The following is a 19,370-nucleotide window of genomic DNA, read 5'->3' on the forward strand; positions in this document are numbered from 1 at the left end:
TAGATAACAACTTCATGAATAGAATGATGGGACACCACAAAAACACAATTTAAAAATAAAAATGAGGAGAACAAGAAATCTCAAGATGTCTAAATTCTTTTATCACCCTTTCATCGTCCCACTTACGAATTTGTGTGCCGTTCCAAATTCTGATTTTTACAGAGCCTTTTTTTTTTTCTCCTTCATAGGTTTTTCATTTAGTCTTAGGCTCTTCCAACAGACATTCTAAAGAACCAATATGTGAATGGAGTTGGATTATCAATGCTAATTTCCTGCACTTTAAAAATGTATTTGCTGATGCCTGTTCCATATTTCAGCCTGCAGAAGTGTGCAACACGGCAACTATTTCATATTTTCAACAGAGTTTTCTTTTTGACATTCAGGAGAGTCCAACAAAATATTTGTGTGAGCATTGGCACATGGAAAGTTGGAAAGAGAATAAAAAATGATCCTTTTCCCCAACTGGAATTAGGTTTCACTTCAATTACTGAATCTTTCTCAAAGCAAAATTTTTAGTGTTAATTTTGTGTCTATTTCTCATTATACATACATTCTATTTTTGTGTTAATTACTTCTTATTTTCATAAAGGAAAAAGTTCATCACATTAAATTAATCACTATGCCCTCAATTATTTTTATTTTAGAAAAGGCCTCACTATTTTAATCACTTATAGAGATATTTGTCTTTCTAATAAAAAAATAAGTAAAGGTATTTTGACATGGAAATTCAGCCTATTATGATTTATTCCCTTATGGCTATCCATTTTACTTCCTTTATTTCATTATTGTTATTTACTTTAAAATATTTCATGCAGGATGGCAAACTAGGTACCTAGAGAGAGAAAGTTGATGAATTTAAATGAGCTGCACTTGATATGGTAACACCCAAATAGCCTGGAGGCCATATAAGTTTATCTGGGTAGTATGATAATCAATTCATAAATTATGTATACCTGAGCCCTTTTCACCTTGGGCAATTTCAGAATGTCCCAAAAAACCCATCAAACTTAGCACACTCAAATCAATGGTTTAAGCTATCTTAATAGCCAATTAGGACCTTGGCAGAAATAGTCTAATCCATTATGCATAGTTGACTGTTAACCATGAAAAAACTTAAAGAATTTTACCCCCAGATTTATAAACATACTCTATCTTTCTGTCTTTAACCTCTTATTCACTTGCTGATATCTGTGTGTATTTTTACCAAAGATGGAGAGAATTCATCCTTTCAATGAAGAGAGAAATGGATATTTGGCCTCCTAACTTCTATAATAGCAGAACACTAGGCCACATTTTAAAAATAAGTTGACAAATTAGACCGTGGTAAGTGGTGCTGATGAGCTGATATTAACACTGGTGAAAAATTTTAAAGATGGTCTCCCAAACAGACTGTCACACACACACACTATCAGGAACTTCCCATATGAAATGTGTCCTCCCACTGCTAAGGCACAAATATGTTGCAAAAATGTTAGGGGAACATCCCTTTTTCTTGACTGAGAATATTTTATGATAAAGCTACTAGATTTCCGATTAATTGGTCTTGGCTGTTGTAAAGTTCTTAGTCATTAAGAATCTCTTTGGTGTTACTTATTTTCTCCATCTCAGAGCATATCTTCTAAGACTCTTCAAGAAATGGAAACAAACACGAATTTACATAGAGGTATTTTACTGTGAAAAATGAAATAATTGTAGAAATGAATGGAGTTAGAGCAAATAAGGAAGGATATTGAAATGATCTATTGACCAAATCAACAAAATTTGAAACATGAATAGTCTTGCACTCAAATGCCCTCTGTGAATAAAAACTCACTATCTTATTAGGAATCCTCTTTCATTGTTTCATAAACTGAAGTGTGACAAAATTCTTGGTTTGATCCTTAATTCATTCAACATGGTTAATTATGCATTTACTATATAGTAAGTGCTGAAATGTAGTCTCCAATTAGATTACTAATTTGTAATCCTGTTCTTGGAAGTGTTGAAACAAAAATAGTCCTTTATGGTTCTGCAGTGAAGCCATTAAATATTTTAAATTAGTCATTATATTTTCTTCTTCAAAAATATTCTTTTTTCCTGGAGTTCCCATCATGGCTTAGTGGTTAATGAACCCGACTGCTAACCATGAGGATGCGGGTTCAATCCCTGGCCTCACTCAGTGGGTTAAGTATCGGGCTTTGCCATGAGCTATGGTGCACGTTGAAGACATGGCTTGGATCCTGCATTGCTGTGGCGGTGGTGTAGGCCAGTGGCTACAGCTCCAATTTGACTCCTAGCCTGGGAACCTTCATATGCTGTGGGTATGGCCCTAAAAAGACAAAAAACAAACAAAGAAAATTCTTTTTCTCCCAGTTAACATTCTGGTGCTTTCATTTATCTTACCATAAATTCTGTCTTTACCCATCAACCTCCTTTTTACTTCACAAGCCTAGTATTTCAGATATGTGTACTTAACATTCCAAAATGAGGTCTATGCGCGCCACAGTTCTGTGTACTCAATTTCTTTTAGTGCAACATATGCTTTTGTTTTTAGCAGCCTCTTGGCACTGTTGTTGATTATTGAGTTACGGTCAAGTCAGATCTTATCACCAACAACTACTGTCTACACTACCCACTACTTTGCATTTCTTTTTCTCTTCTTTTAAACCCAAGGCATGGCTTGAGATCCATCTTATCAAATTTCATATTTTTGGTGTTCATCCAGCATTCCAGTCTTTTGAGATAACCTGAATCTCAATCTTGTCATCAGCTGTTACATCAGTTATATTGCTTATTCCTCCCAGTTCTGTATCATCTCAAATTTGGAAAGTGAAAGTTCAGCCTTGTTCAAGAGTCACACCTGGTCTTTTCCTTACTGCTGAGGCTAATGGATCCATGTCAGTCAGCAAAGATTATTGCCTAGTTGCAGTAACTCTCTTTCCCAAATAGAAAATATTTAAACAGGTTCAATCTGATTCTTGACAAAAGTCTTCCATGGTGTCATGTGGATATGATCTGAATAGGCAGAGTGAATCCTGATGTTATTATGCAGATTTTAATGTGATTTAATATCTGCTAAGCAGTCATGTATTTGAAGTATTTGACAGAAAAAAAAGGAAACCGTATAATATTTTCATATAGGATTATAAATACTTTATGCAAGTAAAATATTAGCTTCATTACATTTCTTGGAAAAACATTAACCTAAATATCAAATGCTGCATATTAAAAAACAATGAAGTTGAAAGCAAAAAGAAATTCTGTTTAACTCTCATAATATGCCATTTGAATTTCCCTGGAATTTGGCAAAACTATCAGATCCAAAGAAGCTCTCTGATGTTCAAGTGATTATTTTGCTTTAGAACAGTCTGTTTGGTGAGTAGAAGTCATCTTTGGCTTGTTTGCTAACGATTTGAAACAACTTCCAAGAATATTTGTGGAATTTTTTCACGTCAAAAAAAGTTCGGGAGTTCCCATTGTGGTGCAGCGGAAAGGAACCTGACTAGGAACCATTCGATCCCTGGCCTCACTCAGTGGGTTAAGGATCCGGCATTGCTGTGAGCTGTGGTGTGGGTCACAGACGAGGCTTGGATCCGGCATTGTTGTGGCTGAGGCATAAGCCAGCGGCTACAGCTCGGATTAAACCCCTAGCCTGGGAACCTCCATATGCCATGGGCGTGGGCCTCAAAAAAACAGAAGACACAAAAAAAAGTTTGTGACATAACATTTCTGACCAGATTTAAAGGAAAAGTGTAGTGGTTTCAAGAAATCCAAGTTATTTCCATTTTAGGTTGGGAATGCTGTTGTTTTGTTGTTGAGGATGCAGAGAGGCCAGGCTTCTTTTCTGTAATGAAGAGGGCAATCCATGCGACCAGTAGCATCCTGGCTTCCTTCCGTGGCTCCTAGTTAGGGTTCTTCTCAAGGGAGAGAGGCGCCTTATCTTATTGGTAAGTTTTGGAGAAAAGGCTTGGCTTCTTCGCTAAGGGGCTTTCATCTTTACCTCTCTTGGAGTGGCCTTACCTATAGAGGGCCTTCCGCTCTGCTTTTCTACTATGTCAGTTTGGAGGAAAATGCCTGATTCCTGAGTCGGTATTAGAAAATTCACCTTCTCTAACATAGACTTTCTTAGGTAATAAAAATAAAGTTTAACCTCCATCTCTCTAACTCCTGGGATCGTCTCTCATTGAGAAACAAGGTTTTCATGTATGTAGCCCCCAGACTGCAACATTTTATCGACTTTTTTCTTTTTTTGGGGGGGGGGGGCGTTCTACTTGATTTATTTATTTATTATTCACCTTTTCTTATTGAAGTGTAGTTGATGTGCAGTCTGGCAGTTCACAGTTTTTAAAGGTTACATGCTCCTTTTGTAGCAATTATAAAATATTGGCTATATTCCAAGTTCTGTACGGTATATCCCTGTAGCTTATTTTATATCTAATAGTTTGTACCTCTTCCTTCCTTATTTCTATTCTAGTCCTTCTCCCTTCCCTCTCCCTAAAAAAGGTAACAAAAAATTCAAAGTAGTTACATATGATTATAAAAGAAGTACACATTTAAACAGAAAAGGATTAATCCTATAAGGATGATATTTAAGTATTCTCACCATCCACCCTCAACTCACTAATTTAACTTTGTGTGGAAGGGAGTATGTGGGGGGTAAGGGCCAAACACTGCATGAAGGTAATATGTTTGGCTTCATTTTGGAATGGCCAGACATTTTATTCACTAATTATAGAATAAGCTTATCTTATTTTAAGTTATAACTTACCAATAACAGATTCCTAGAACTGAGAGCTATGGCTGAAAATGAGCCAATTCAGTAACTTCTTGTACACAGAAGAATATCTAACAAAGTTCTACATGTGAAAATTGCCTTACTTGGGTTCTAAAACAGTATCATCATTTTATCGATCTTGAAGTATTATTTTCATCAAATATAGGTTGTTTAACGAGTGTGGGGAGGGTGCAGATTCCTAAAACTGGAGAACCTATACAAATAACCGTGTAAATCACCTCTAAAATAAAGAAGAAATTGCAGGCTCTCCATATTTAACAAGTAAATAATAGTACTTTTGGCCCACTTGATATAGAAAATTCCTTATCAATTTATTTTACTGGGTCTTTTTTCCAAGAGTCCTTGAACAAAGTAGAATTAGTCATAGGGACCCAGTAGAATTGAATTATTTTAATTTTGTCCCTATCTCTGTAATTTTCAACACATGATTCTACAAAATGTTAGCGTATTCTTAATGTTACTTAGTATTTTCAGGTTTTCTGGATGGCAGAAATTATTATATCAGTTGTTTGGGACGCAGTTATTGAACCTGGAACAAACTAGCTTTTTCTTCATGTTATCACAGTGAGGATGTTTCTAACCCTCATGTATCAGCTTTTGGCATCACAATTACTTTTATAAACTACATTAAAGTACACTGTTTGTCCTCAGAGAAACATATTTGCTAGAGAATCTTGGGCAATAGTGATTCTTATTATACTGACTTTTTAAAAGATGACTATCAAATCATTACAATACATAACAATCTAATGTTAATGACTTAAAAATATTCTTAGCCTTTTATTAAGGTATTTTAAGTTTATTTAGATTCTTAAACATCAATAGTAACAATACAGTGTTGACGTGCAGAAGTGAATTTTTCAGGTGTTAAAAAGGATTTCGTCATCAAACTACTCTGTAAGCAAAATGCATATATGCAGGTGCTTGGAGAAATAAATAACTCCATCATATTTATTTAAAATAATATTGAAAAGAATCCAGAACATTAAGACAAATTTTTTCCAAAAGAAAATAAAATAGAAATTTACTTCTAAGAGCTATAATCTGCAAAATTATTCTAGCAAAATAAATCTGTTGATGAAAATGCTTTGAATTAAATAGACTTTAATTAGAAAAATAGTAAGATGCATACTTTAGTTTTGCCTCTTAATAACTAATTTATTTATCATTTATTACCATCTCACTTTTATTAAGTAACAAATTATTTACAAAAAGTTACAGCTCAACAAAAGAGAAACATTGATTTTATATGAAAATATAAACAGAAAAGAGTTTCTTATTTCCACACTCTGGATACAATTTTAAAGCAGAAAAGAGGAGCATAAATTTGCATTTGTATGTTTGTCATAAGCGTAATAATTAGTCATGATTTCCATTAAGATGTCAACTTACTTGAAAATCACCAAAAAAGATCTAACATTAAGATGACTTTTGGTAAGCATGGACAAATTTTGTGTGTATATTTTGTTGCAGTGGAATGACAAATCTGCAACACAACTGGTTGGAAAAATGGGTGATCTGAGGACGACGCAAGGTTTAAGTAGAGCACGTTGAGAAATGAACTTCCACCTTCTTTCTGTCTGGTCACCTGGACCCTCCAGCCATTAAGCCTCTCTTAACACTAGGGAGCACACTTTCCCCAGGAATTGTCCTGGGAGGCAAGCCATGTTCCCTGTCTGCAAATCAGTATCAGGCGGGGAGCCACCCCTGCCCCGCTGCATAGAATGACAAGGCACACAGCTATGACAGTGCTAATGGTAAACAATGACAGTTCAGTCAGGAATCGGAGCGGCTTTTCATACTCCTGCATGTGCCGCAGAAGAAGCAGAATTATTTTATTTGTGTCTCGTAAAAATGACGGCGTGAACTCTTCACCCCTTTTCTCCCTTAAACAAATCAGAATTAGAAGAGTGTTCACAGCTTTATAGTGGTGGGGATGGAAAGGAGGAAGCTGTAGAAATTTGGAAATTAGAAAAAAAAGTTTTTCTTTAAGTAAAGATAGAAACGCAGACTAGTTCATTTTTTTTTTTAAATCTAAATGACCTTGGACTTGCGATGGTCTTACCGTAAAGCTCTTTCTGACTCCTTAAGGCATGTAGATGTCATCTAGAGAGAGTACAGAACTAACACGCACACACCAGAGCATGTTGGAGGTGGTGCATCTGATATGTCAGCATAGATGAAGCTTACTCTGACACGGGTTCCGTCGAAGGGCGAATATTGGATATTATGGACAACATTATGTCCATCATGTTTTCATGTGAGTTTATTTGCAAATGTGTGATAGATGCAAAGTAGGTAAAAGATTGCCTAACTCTTCTTTTTTGGTCACACCCACGGCATATGGAGGTTCCTAGGTCAGAGATTGAATCTGAGTCACAACTGCAACCCATGCCACCACTGCAGCAGCAATGCCTGGCTGGGAATTGAACCCATCCTCCCCAGCAACCCAATTTGCTGCAGTCAGTTCTTAACACTGCACCACAGGGGGAACTCCCCTAAACTCTTTTAAGACAAAAAGGATTAGGCAAGAACCTTTGCTTCTGGGGAGCTGACCGTTATTTTAGGGAAAAAGATGATTATGGGCAGTGCATGGTATCTGAACAAGCAGTGTGCCATCGAGAGTTAGGTAGTGAGTGTCTCATTAGAGCAGGGAGTCATGCTAGGAATTATGGGGTCAAGAAGAAGCAAAATATGAACCCAACTGCAAGAAGCTAAGTGCCATGAAAGAAATAAGAAAAGGCGCCATGAGGTCAATAACACATCAAGAGGGAAAGGAATAGAGACAATGATGTCAATAACAGCAAAAGTGCTTAAACCCTGAGCCATTAAAAGAAATCACCTTTAACTCCCAGACAACCTACTTTCTAGATAAAGCTTAAGGAGGAAGCTGGCAAGTTACAGAGTGAAGACTCAAACGTCTACATCCAAACATAAAGCTGTGGTGCTACTACATTGCTCCAAGAGCTCTTTTCACTTTGTCTGAAATCCTGTTCCCATTTTCTGGTTAAAAAAACCTTCCTTGACTGTGATTATGGTGGAAGCTGAGTACGGGGTACCTTGGCCTTCCATCCTGGAAAGATGGGAATGCAAATAAGGCCTCCAAGCCACTGTAGTGAGCCCAGGAATATGCCAAAGGCCAGAGCCAAAGCAGTACGATCCCTTCCTTGTTGCTTCTCTCCTGGATTTCTGTTTGTGACAACATAAACCATTGCCTCCTGAAGCCATGTCCCTCCTTCTCTTCCTGTATGAAAGATGCAGCTACAGCCACAGGGGAAGAGGCCAGAGCTCAGGGAGAGAGGCCCACCATTCTACTCACTCTTGCTCGCATCTCGGTTCACCTAGGGACTTCCCAGTGTGTGCTTGAGTTGGGTTTCTGTCTTTTACAACCTGAAAAGCTCTACACGATGCACTTCATGCTTGGAGGATGAGAGAATGCAAGGGAACTAACATATAAGCTGGAATTAACTCTGACCAGCGTTCCAATATTGGTCACAAAGGGAAGGAGGATCATTTTGCACAAGTAGAAGATCACAAGGCAAGATGAAAATTCTGTGTCAGGTTGGCCAGACATCCCAGTTTTCCAGGGATAGATTTGATATATGTTTGGTATCCCTGTGCTCAATTACCGTTATCAATCGTTTTCTGATTTTTATAATAAAGTATATGGTATAGTCACCCTGCCTCTCTCTGCAAACTGATGCAAAGAATGCATACATAGTATCTATAATTTAGTATTTTGATTTTAGCCTAATTATAAAGCCCCTTAGATTTTATATGAAAGACTTGGCTGTTGTATTAAGGATCTAAATGGTGGTGTGGATCAATCAAAGGGAACGGCCACAACCTCCAGGAACCACTGTGATGATCAGTGTTAAATTTGGATAAGCTCAGATAGGAAACTAAGAAGGTATAATTATATTCTATAGGAAAGATGATTGAGCTCTGAAAATAGTAGCCTCAAAAGAAAAACAAGGGTGTTGATTTTTTAATTCAGTGAGTTCTATTTGGCTCAGAATGCTAATAGCTGGTAATGTGAGGAATAGAGTCAAGCCACCCATTTGACTCTAGAGGGGTGAATGAGCTGGGAAGACTTTTGGAACGTTGAATAAGTGGTCTTGTATAAAACAAGAATTATATTCAGCAAAGTGAATCATGAACTCGACAGAAAAAATTTTAAAAACCTATGGAAACTGGCAAAGGCCATAGTTTTCTGCTGATTAGGTCAGTTTTTAGACATATATGTTCTCAGTTTATGGGACTACAACTAGTTTGAAAAAGCATTAACTCTTTTTCCCTAATATTATTGCCTATTTTAATTTAAATTGTCTTGCCCTCTGAGTGGAACTATTACCAATGCCTAAGCTAAGTGGGATTTGGAAAAGCAGAAATGGACATGGTAAGTGGCAGATGGAAGTAGAACTAACAGGATGTAGACCATGGCTAGAAGGCGAAGCTCAAAAGAGAAGGAGGAGCAGTGGAGATACAAACTCTAGTCTTAAAATCTCGATTATGAGTAGATGTTAATTCCTACAAAACAGTCTTGTAAGGAAAATGGTGGAGAAAACCACCAGGCCAGCGTTTGACATGTGAATGAGATATTGGCCAAATCTTCTAGTGGAATATTCATTGTTTTATATGTAGATATGAAAGTGAAGAGCATGAGGCTAGATACAAAATAAAATAAAAAGGAGTGTATTATTTTTGCAAAGAAAGGACAAAAAAGCAGACATAAGGTCTTTGTGGAAAGGTCTGAGTTTCTATGTTGAAAGGACAGAGAAAGGGCAGTTCTGGAGACGGAGAGAACCTGTAGAAGATTTGCTACCTCTGGCAATTGAAGCTCGACATGTCTTTAAAGGAGAAGGTGCTTAGTGATGTGTCAGCTGGTCTTGCGAGATACAGAGGATGAAACAGATCTCATCGCTACAAGGGAATGTTTGAATAACAACCATTTCAATAAAATAAATACATTAATACAAAGAAATTGAGAAGTGGAAGGGAATTTAGATATTTCCAGCATTGAAAAGGAGAAGGTTGATGGCGAAAGGCAACTGGGGTGTAGAATAGAATGCAGAGAGGTGAAAGCTAGAGGAATGACTTTGTAGAACAAATTAGGGCAGCCTAAGCTGTGTTGGAGTATTAATTTAATCAACGAACCACAGAAGTTTTATTTATTACATATTAATAAACATATATACATATAAGTAAACATGTTTATTTCTGGTCTATGCAAAGTCTGGGACTAATGGAGTGACTCCCCAGGGCAGCTGTCTTCCATGAAGAGCCTCAGCCGTGCTCCCAGTTCTTTTGTTGCATCATGTGACTTCCTGAATCATCAGAGCAGAGCCAGAGAACAGAACTGATTCTGTGCTTCCCTATTTTAGCTTAGAATTGATACACCTCCTTTTCCATTGATCACCTGTAGGCTAGAATTATAATGCAGAATCACACATGAACAGTTACCTACCAGCAGCTAGGAAAAAGTGAGGGTACCAGGATGTTCCTTGAGCAAAAAGGGGCTCCATTTAGTGATTGAAAGGAAAAAAAAATCAATATGAGGAGAGAGTAGCATTAGACAGGAGAAAAAAAAATACAATGTGATAAAATGCTATTTCATAGAAAAATAGAAATTTTACACAAGTTTCCTGTTCAAAGATCAGTCTCGTGTTTCCTCTGTATAGTGAATGCCTCTTCTGTAACATTCAACTGTAAAATTCTATAGTTCAAATTTATTTCTGGTGTGAGATTGTGATCAAATGCTGTTGAATCTTTAATAATCATTTAGTAGTCAAAGAATTGTTTTCCTCTACACTTATTATAGAACTATTTGAGCTCTGCAGAGAATAGAAATTGGAGTACAAAATTAATTATGGAAAATATATGGCTCCTTTCACCTTTATTTAGTACTAAGTATGTATGAATGTCAATAAAGGCATTTTCATTGCCTTACACACAGTTATATTGCCATTCAGCTCATTTTGCTAAATCCACAAACCATAGGTAGCAGTTGAGTTTTCTTGTTGTTTTTTTTTTTCTTTCAAAATTACTTATAACTTTTCTGAAAAATGGCAATAAAATAGGCAAGGTAGGAAAAAGTCACTGCTAGTAAAGCAGACAGAGAAATGAACACTTCAGCATTTATTTTTATGGCCTAGTTAACCTCATTGGTTTTATTTAGCTGCCAGAGTTTGACCTCTTTTGCTGCTGATACGAATCAAAATTTATTCCATAAACTACATGACTGATCACTTAAAAACAGACAGAAAGAAAAAGCAGCAGGAGTTGATCTGATCCTCATGTATATAATGATTATATTAAATCTTGCAAATAAAAAAATTCAAATGATCCCATTCTTATCGGAACATTGACTGAACAAATCCAGGTTACTAAAATTATTACCTGAAAAAGAAATATATCTCAATCAGAAAAAAAAAATAGTGTCTTATGTGGGATGATATTTGTGTCACAAAAGCAAACCATTTATTCAATCAGTTGGAGGAATAAAATCTTCACATCTTGTGACTCGAAATAGAGAATTTTTTTCTTCTTATTTTCTTCCTGAGAAGCCATAAAGAATAGACATGTCATGAGTCTATGGATAAATAACATCCACTTCAAAAGCTAAGAGAGGAATCTTGCGTCAGTCATCTTGTATGATATTGTGTTTGTGTGTTTTGAAATCAGATTTCAAAGAAATCAAGAAAATAAGTATCAAAACATAATTCAAATAGTTTTGATTTATAAAAGAATTGCAGGCCTCTAGCTTCTAGTATGTGATCAGAATTTGTTTTACCAAGAGATTCTTTGTGGTAATAGGTTTAGGGTAGAATAATAAAAGTTTATACCGTAAATTCAGTTCTAGAAATATATTGGTCGTTGCTATCATCATCACCCTGTCTCCCGCAAGTGAATATCAGAATTATGCTCTTCTTATGTTAGTTCTTGAATGCTATTTGCAGGACTATGATATCTGATAAGAGCATTTTAAAGATTTTTTTTTTTAATTTCATGGTAAAAGCAGAAATTATGGTAATCCATACAGAAAAGTAGTTATGCATGTCATTGATTATCTTTTTGCTTTTTAGTGTTTTGTTTTGTTACTTCGGAAATAATCAATATAAATGGAAAACATGATCTTTACTAGTTCCCATGAGTTTGGATAAAGTTTTTGCTCTTGAAGAGGTGCAGTTTTTAATCAACTAATTTTTTTCAGTAAAATGTCAATAATAAACAATAAAATATGTTCCAGTGATTCTTGACAATGAGTTGGAGACATCATATATCATATATCATATATAATGATGCCATTGGCTCATGTAGATTTTTTAGCAAATGGAAAAGCTGGTCTTGTGTGTCTTCGCAAATACCATCATCAACTGTTTTTCAGCTTATTCTTTTTTATTATTACGTGAAACATTTGTATAGGATTTCCCTTCATGGATTCTTTCCTAAGGACAATATAATAATGAGACGTATTTCCTGCATTGTATAAACATTTCTACAGTAATTACAAGTTAAAAAAAATACCAAACGTCTAATGAATTTCTCTATTGCACTATGTGCATCCCATAATCAGTTAGACTCAATATGGTTCTAATAGCTACTGGAAACATTTGCACATTCCTTTCTGTTTTTAGAAATCTTAAACAGTAATCTTAGGTCAAACTCTATCTCTGACATCTAATGGATGATAAAATGTGGGGATGGATTTTATGGCAGATTAGCTCCTCAGCTGTCTTGGGAGAGAACTGCCCTGGTTGTCAGCACACAGCATTTTAGCAGCTGAGTTATAAGCATGTCAGGTTGCTGGTTGTGTTCCTAGTGCAGGAAAAATTACTGCAGTGATAAGCACTTATCTTAATTTTGTCCCCCTTTCCACCTACTTTTGAGTTCCTAAAGACTCATTTCCTACCAAACAAGTCAAGGACAGCCAGTGTTATTCATGGGTAGGTTGAAAATATTGAAGTAAATTATTTTGTCCTGATAGTTTATTTTAGTTATGTTACCATAATGTATAAGGTAATCATAGCATTTACTTAGACTCTGCGGGCATTTTTTTTCATGTAAATTAAGCTTTATTTCTAGAGTTATTTATTGCTTCACATAGCAGATTCTAAGACTCACTGGAACAATTTTAGTAAGTTTTGTCTTTGTTCTTTATTTAGAAGGATTGATCTTATTTCATTCAGGGAAAAATACTAACGTTGTGTACAGGGATTATTACAATCAAGTGAAGTAAGCGTAAGATTTAAGATGTGGTTGGGATGAATAGATGTTCCTCCTAGTTTTGGTTAGTGATCGTCATTTAAATATGTATGTACCATGTGCTTACTGAGTTTCTGCCTCTTCAAAAATTCAAGATGGCGTCCCTAGACAACAGCTAAATTTAGTTTGAGTTCCAAATGTCAACGCATTTGCTTTTGACCAGTTAATCTTTCGACCACATGCTCTTTACTTTACTCTTTACCTTCTTTATGATTATGTCTTAAACCTGAGTCATTTCACTTGCTTGACTCCTAAATTGTAGCTTTAATGACAAAGGGGAGAGAAAAGAGAAATTGAAACTTTCCTTTCTTTATCTTATCTTTGTGATCTTTGGAGAAAAAGTCATTTGTTTAAAACCTTTAACTGAAGTTTATACAAATTATAATGTAGTCAAGGTCAAAAATTTAATCATGCAAATCTGATACACAAAGTCAATTGATTTATTTTTCTAATTCTCTAGAAGTCATTTAATCTCCTAATAAGTCCCCAGCCTACTTAGTAGAAAATACATTTAGATTTATCCCTTAATTTTATCCCGATTTTATCTTCTTTAAAAAGTCGCCTTTGGTTAAATTTCAGTTCATTCTGAGTCCAACTAAACTTTTATATTTCTCATATTCAAGGTGAAATAGGGGCAATCTGACCATACTTCCCAGTAACAAGGTAGTCCTAAACTGTCTTTTTGGCTACCCCTTGCCATGAGATGTTGGCTTAAGAAGTCTCCGTACTGGCATCAACTGAGATTAATGGATTCATCCATCTCTGATATGGCATAGAAATCACTGCTGCTGACAGCGGGCCACATGCAAACCCACCCCAGGTCTCTGCCAACTAAGTCTGTCAGCAGCTACATACGTCCTTACCAAGCACACAGAAACATCTCGATTTCCTGAATGGCATGAACAAGCCATAGTGTGATCTGTCCATCATGGACCTAGCAAATTCTCCCCTTTGCAGTGTAGTTAGCTAACATTATGTTGAACATTGCTCCTTATGGGACTTCACCTGGAGACTTGAGAAAACAGGAGAAGCTTTCTTGGTAATTGCATATTTATCTGTATGTTTCTATTCCTATCCACTCCCCAACTTGTCCACTGGGATTTCAAATTAGACCCCAACACACCTGGCAGAGGCAGAATTTCTCTTCCCTTCTTATCTGAACAACCTTCCTTTCTGTGATACATTAATTATTCCTTGAATTATCAAGCATCCAGATCAGGCTTCGTTTTATAAGGAAGATCTTTGATAGCCTATGAAAGAAGTTCTGTGAGTTAAGTCCAACACAATTGGCTGACAATACAGGGGAATCAGAACAGCTTAGATCCATGGATTACCATGAACCAAAAGAAATATATTTTGAATAATTCTTTCAACATTAACTTCACAGAAATTTTGAAGGCAATGTTCTGACACTTTCTCATTAGAAACCTAGATTTCAATGTGATTCATTCAAACCACATCAAAAACTACAAGGTTGAATCATAGGAAATTGTTATTTTTGTATGTCAAAAGCAGTGAAATATTGGTCCTGCAGCTCCAGTGAAGTTGGGATATCTCCCACTGGAAGGATACACACACACACATACACACACAGAGCGCATCCTTTTAGGTAGTTTGGTCTTAGCTACACAAAGAGGTAGATTTACTGCTACATATTAACTTGGGAACTTTTGACTTGATAAATAAATTATCTACTTAAGTAATTATATTGTGATGTGTCTCTTCTCATTTATAATTAAAGTAAGGCAAACACATAAATCCGCTATATATAAACATATGGATATATATATACAAGTATGTGTCTATATATTTACATTATACTGTGTTAATTCTGTTCAGTACATATCTAAAGAGTGGATTATGATTATACCTGATTTCCTGTTGTGCATTTTGTTTTTCTGAGAGGTTCTCTTTGCCATTTGTTTTGTTATTTGCACTATCAAAGTATCCAATTTAAACTTTTTATAAACATTTTAAGAAGATGGACAGTCTATTTTTTCCTGAAGAGATTCTTATTCAGATGGTTTCCATGTTTCTAAAATCTAGGCTGGTTTCTTTCCAAGCACTTACAAAGCTGTCCTCCTGAAATGTTTCATCATCTGCTTCCTGAATATGGTATATTATTTTCTAGACACCATGCCTTTCATTTAATGGTTTAATTCTTCATTCTTCTAAAATACATCCTTAAGTAAGAAATGGTACACATGATTTAAATGTACAATTCATTGGTTGTCTAAAAATATTCTTAATCTGCCTCACTTAATTTGTCACAGGGAATGATGCTAGGTAGAAAAGCATTGTGAGCTGGAACAGAAGGCATTTCTCTTTGAACCTTCCAGCTCTGCTGACTATTCCAGTTTATTCTGTTATTTTATTTTGTTTTGTTTTGAGATTACTTTTTTCCTACCTCTTGACACCCTGGGTACTAGTTTCCTAGGGCTGTCATACAAAGTATCAGAAATCGTGTGGTTTAAAAAAGAGAGAAGTATATTCTCACATGGTGCTGAAGACCACAGGTCTGGAATCAGGTGTCTGCAGGGCGCTGCTTCCTCTGCAGATTCATCTCTTGCCTCTTCCTGGCTTTGGCATGGCCACAATCCTTGGTGTCCCTTAACTTGTAGCTGTGTCACTCCAAAATCTGCCTGTTTTTGCATGGAATTCCCTCATTTGTCCTTGTGTCTCTGTGTCCAAACCCCCCTCTTCTTAAAGGGAAACCAGTCATTGGATTAGGGTCCATCCTAATGCAGCATGACAATCATATTAACTTGATTAAGCCCTTATTTACACATAAGATCACTTTGATAAATACTGGGAGTTTAGGATTTGAACCTATCCTTGGGGAAAGGCAACCCAACCCGCAGCGCCCTGGAATCTTTTAATTTCTTCTTTATTCTGATGTTTTGACATTCTTCATCTACATATGGCTTGCTTCATAATTTTATTCAGTAACCCTTATATAATTTGGAAATGTCTATGCTGGGAGTTCCCATTGTGGCTCAGCAGTAGCGAACCTGACTAATATCCATGAGGATGTGGATTTGATCCCTGGCCTTGCTCAGAGGGTAAAGGATCGAGCATTGCTGTGAGGGGAGCTGTGGTATAGGTCACAGATGTGGCTTGGAGTCCATGTTGCTGTGGCTGTGACAGGGCTGAAGCTCTAGCTCTGATTAAACCCCTAGCCTGGGAACTTCCATATGCAGCCCTTAAAAAAAAGCCTATGCCATTTGAAATCTGAGAAGTTCTCTTATATTTCATTGATAATTTCTGTTCCTCTATTTTAACTGTTTCTTCTTTCTGGGACTCACATTGATGAGATCATCAATTTCTTGATTTTATGATTTACGTCATTTGTCTTTTGTCCTCGTATTTTTGACATCCTTTTTATTGAATAAATCAGACTCTGTATTCTAGAATTTGTGGTGAATTTGTTTATAATTTTAGTTTTCAAGAGCTCTTTTATTTTTCTCTTTTTGGATACCTTTGTTGTTTTAATTTATGAATGTTATAGCCGTATTTTCCACGAAAAGTGCTATTTTGGACACTTTTGTTTTCATTTCTGTAACTTTTCCTAAATTATATCACTAGGAATTTCTTGTTTTCCTAAGACTTACTCTTCCTTGCTTCAGCCTTTCCTTACAGGTATGACCAATGTTTTCTCATAGATACTGTTAACTGAAAAAAAAAAAATGCATCATCTTAAAAAAAGCATAATCTAAAATGCACAATCTAAAAAGTGTGTCATCTAAATCTAAATGCATCATCTAAAATAAAACATAAATCATATTTTATTTGGCAGATTTTCTGAGGACTTCAAGGCGGGTAGGGGGGGCCAAGGGACCACTCCAGGGAGGTAAGGGAGCAGCCAGGATATTCAGGGTTTTGTAACAAAGCCCAGGTGTTGGAACAGAAAAAGATTACTGTTAATTAAAGAAAATCAGGCATCTCAAATTACTGAATTTAGTGCTTTTCTAGGTATGGGAAGATGCAAAATTCCGTGCATACTGAATATGCACCTCAGCTATTTGGGGTCGGTATCTTGTGCTTTCTCATCCTAAACCTTCTCAGGGTGCACCTTGGGAGGGGGTAATCACAGTGGCTGAGGGCTTGATGGCATGCATCCTGTTCCCATCCTAGCTTTTTCAGGGTACACTGTTGAGGGGAGAACTGCAATGGCTGACAGGTTGATGGCTGCAACATCCTTTGTTGACTGATATGGAAGGTGACATTCTCAGTTCACAATATTTTAAAATGTGGTCATACAATATTGTAAATTAGTAACTGTGTGAAAATGGACAGGGTCCATCATATGTTCACACTTGCTTTGGAAGAACCAGACATTCTGCTGGAGACCACTCACATGCAGAGATGGGAAATCTTAATTGTGACGTGTCCAACTAGGTAGTGTAATTGTCTTGACATTTTCTTCAACTTCTTTGGAAAGCAAACCTCCCTTTTTGCCTTGGGTATGATCACCTGGCTATCTCACTTAGTAAAATGTGGTCTGTTTTGAGTGGCTAAATGTTCTCCACTCAGTCGTCCATTTGCATCTTGTATAGTAAGTCATGTCTCACAGGTTCTGGCACTTGCTGAGAGATTTGTATCCTATATGATCAGCTTAGCTTCATTGATTGGTGATTATCCCCCAGCCTTCCTTCTTACTAAAGTTTTGGCAATTTCTTTTCTGCTGAATTCTGCCCTGTTCTTTTGCTGATAGGGGATTATATAAATTTTATTTTATTTTTAAATTTTAACTTGATTTCAGGAGGGAACATTATAAATATCTGTGGTAAATTTGCCATATGTCTCCTAAGAAGATTTTTTTTAAATTTCAAGCAGGATGCTGTCATCTCCCTGAAGAATTGTTGTAGGAAATTAGTTTCTGGGTGAAATATTCAAAGATGACTGTTAATCAGAAAAAGCAAAAAACAAACTCTGTGTATGTCACCAAGGTAAACAAGGCTTTCTATGAAACTAGGAAAATATGGCCATGGAACAGAGAATAACAATGTTTCAGAGACGGTACTTGTAGACAACTGTTCTAGGAAGCCAGAAGATAAATATTTTATTCTACTCTACTTTTTTCTTTATTTTGTAACTTGCTCATATTTCCCCCTTCTCCCTTTTTCTATTTTTTCTCTATTTTTCCCAATAACCTCATACCTCATCAACCCTATGCATTTTGTCTTTCATCTTCATTCTCCTTGAACAGGGCAGAGAACAAGTTGCTATTCTTGCTGAGATCAAGCAGCCCTTGCCAGTGAAACAGCAGTGTGGTGTTTGGCTTCTCCAACTGGGCCTCCCATGTCACTGTCTTGTGTTCACTGGACTAAAAATAAAATCTGCTTAAAATATTGTCATATTTATAATACCTAGAAAATGCACGTATTTTTAAATAAATGCGCAAATATTATGTGATTGAATTTTACATGCAAGTTAATTTATAGATTTATAAATATTAGCGCACAGTGTACATCAAGGAAATACGTATATTTATTGTCTTGGAAATACTCTTTGCTCTGTTTCAGAAGCACCTTAATTATCACATTCTACTTTCCCACTGTTCTTATTACACCATTTAAAACATTTGATGTTTATGATTTGTGTGTTTATTTGTGAGATCTCTCAAAATAGCTGGGGTTTCTCCAGAGAAGTAGAACCGATAGGAGATATATAGATATTCACAAGAGGAGACGTTACAGGAATCGGCTCATGTAATAATGAAGGTTGAGGAATCCCATGGTCTGCTCTCTGCATGCTGGAGAACCAGGCGAGCCAGTGGTGTAATTCACTCTGAAGACTCAAGAACTTGAGGTCCGATGGCATAAGCCCTGTCTGAGTCCAGTGGCTCAAGATCCAGGCGCAATCAGTGTCTGAGGCCAAGAGATGATGGATATCTCTACGTAAGAGAGAATGTATTCTTCCTTTGCCATTTTGTTCTGTGCAGCTCTCAATGGGTTGAATGAGCCCTGCTCTTACTGGTGAGGGTGATCTTCTGTACTTACTCTACTGATGCACATGCTGATCTCTTCCGCCAACACCTTAACAGGTACACCCAGAAATAATGTTTTATCCACAATCCGGGCATCCCTTAGCCCATCAAATTGATGGAGAAAATTTACCACCTCAGGGGATTTGACATAAAATAGATAGATAACATATTGAATCTTGAGGAATCATTTATTATGTGATGACTATGGAGCAAACCCTATTCCAGTACTGAAGATAAAATTACCAACAGGGATTCTCCCTGCATAAAGGAGCAGCTTACTTAGCAAAGAAGATGGAAGGAAACGGTCCACGTGAATAGTGTATGTTAATGCAAATCACAAGG

The sequence above is a fragment of the Phacochoerus africanus genome, chromosome 13 (genome assembly GCF_016906955.1).
Source record: "Phacochoerus africanus isolate WHEZ1 chromosome 13, ROS_Pafr_v1, whole genome shotgun sequence".
In the NCBI taxonomy this organism is placed as follows: Eukaryota; Metazoa; Chordata; class Mammalia; order Artiodactyla; family Suidae; genus Phacochoerus; species Phacochoerus africanus.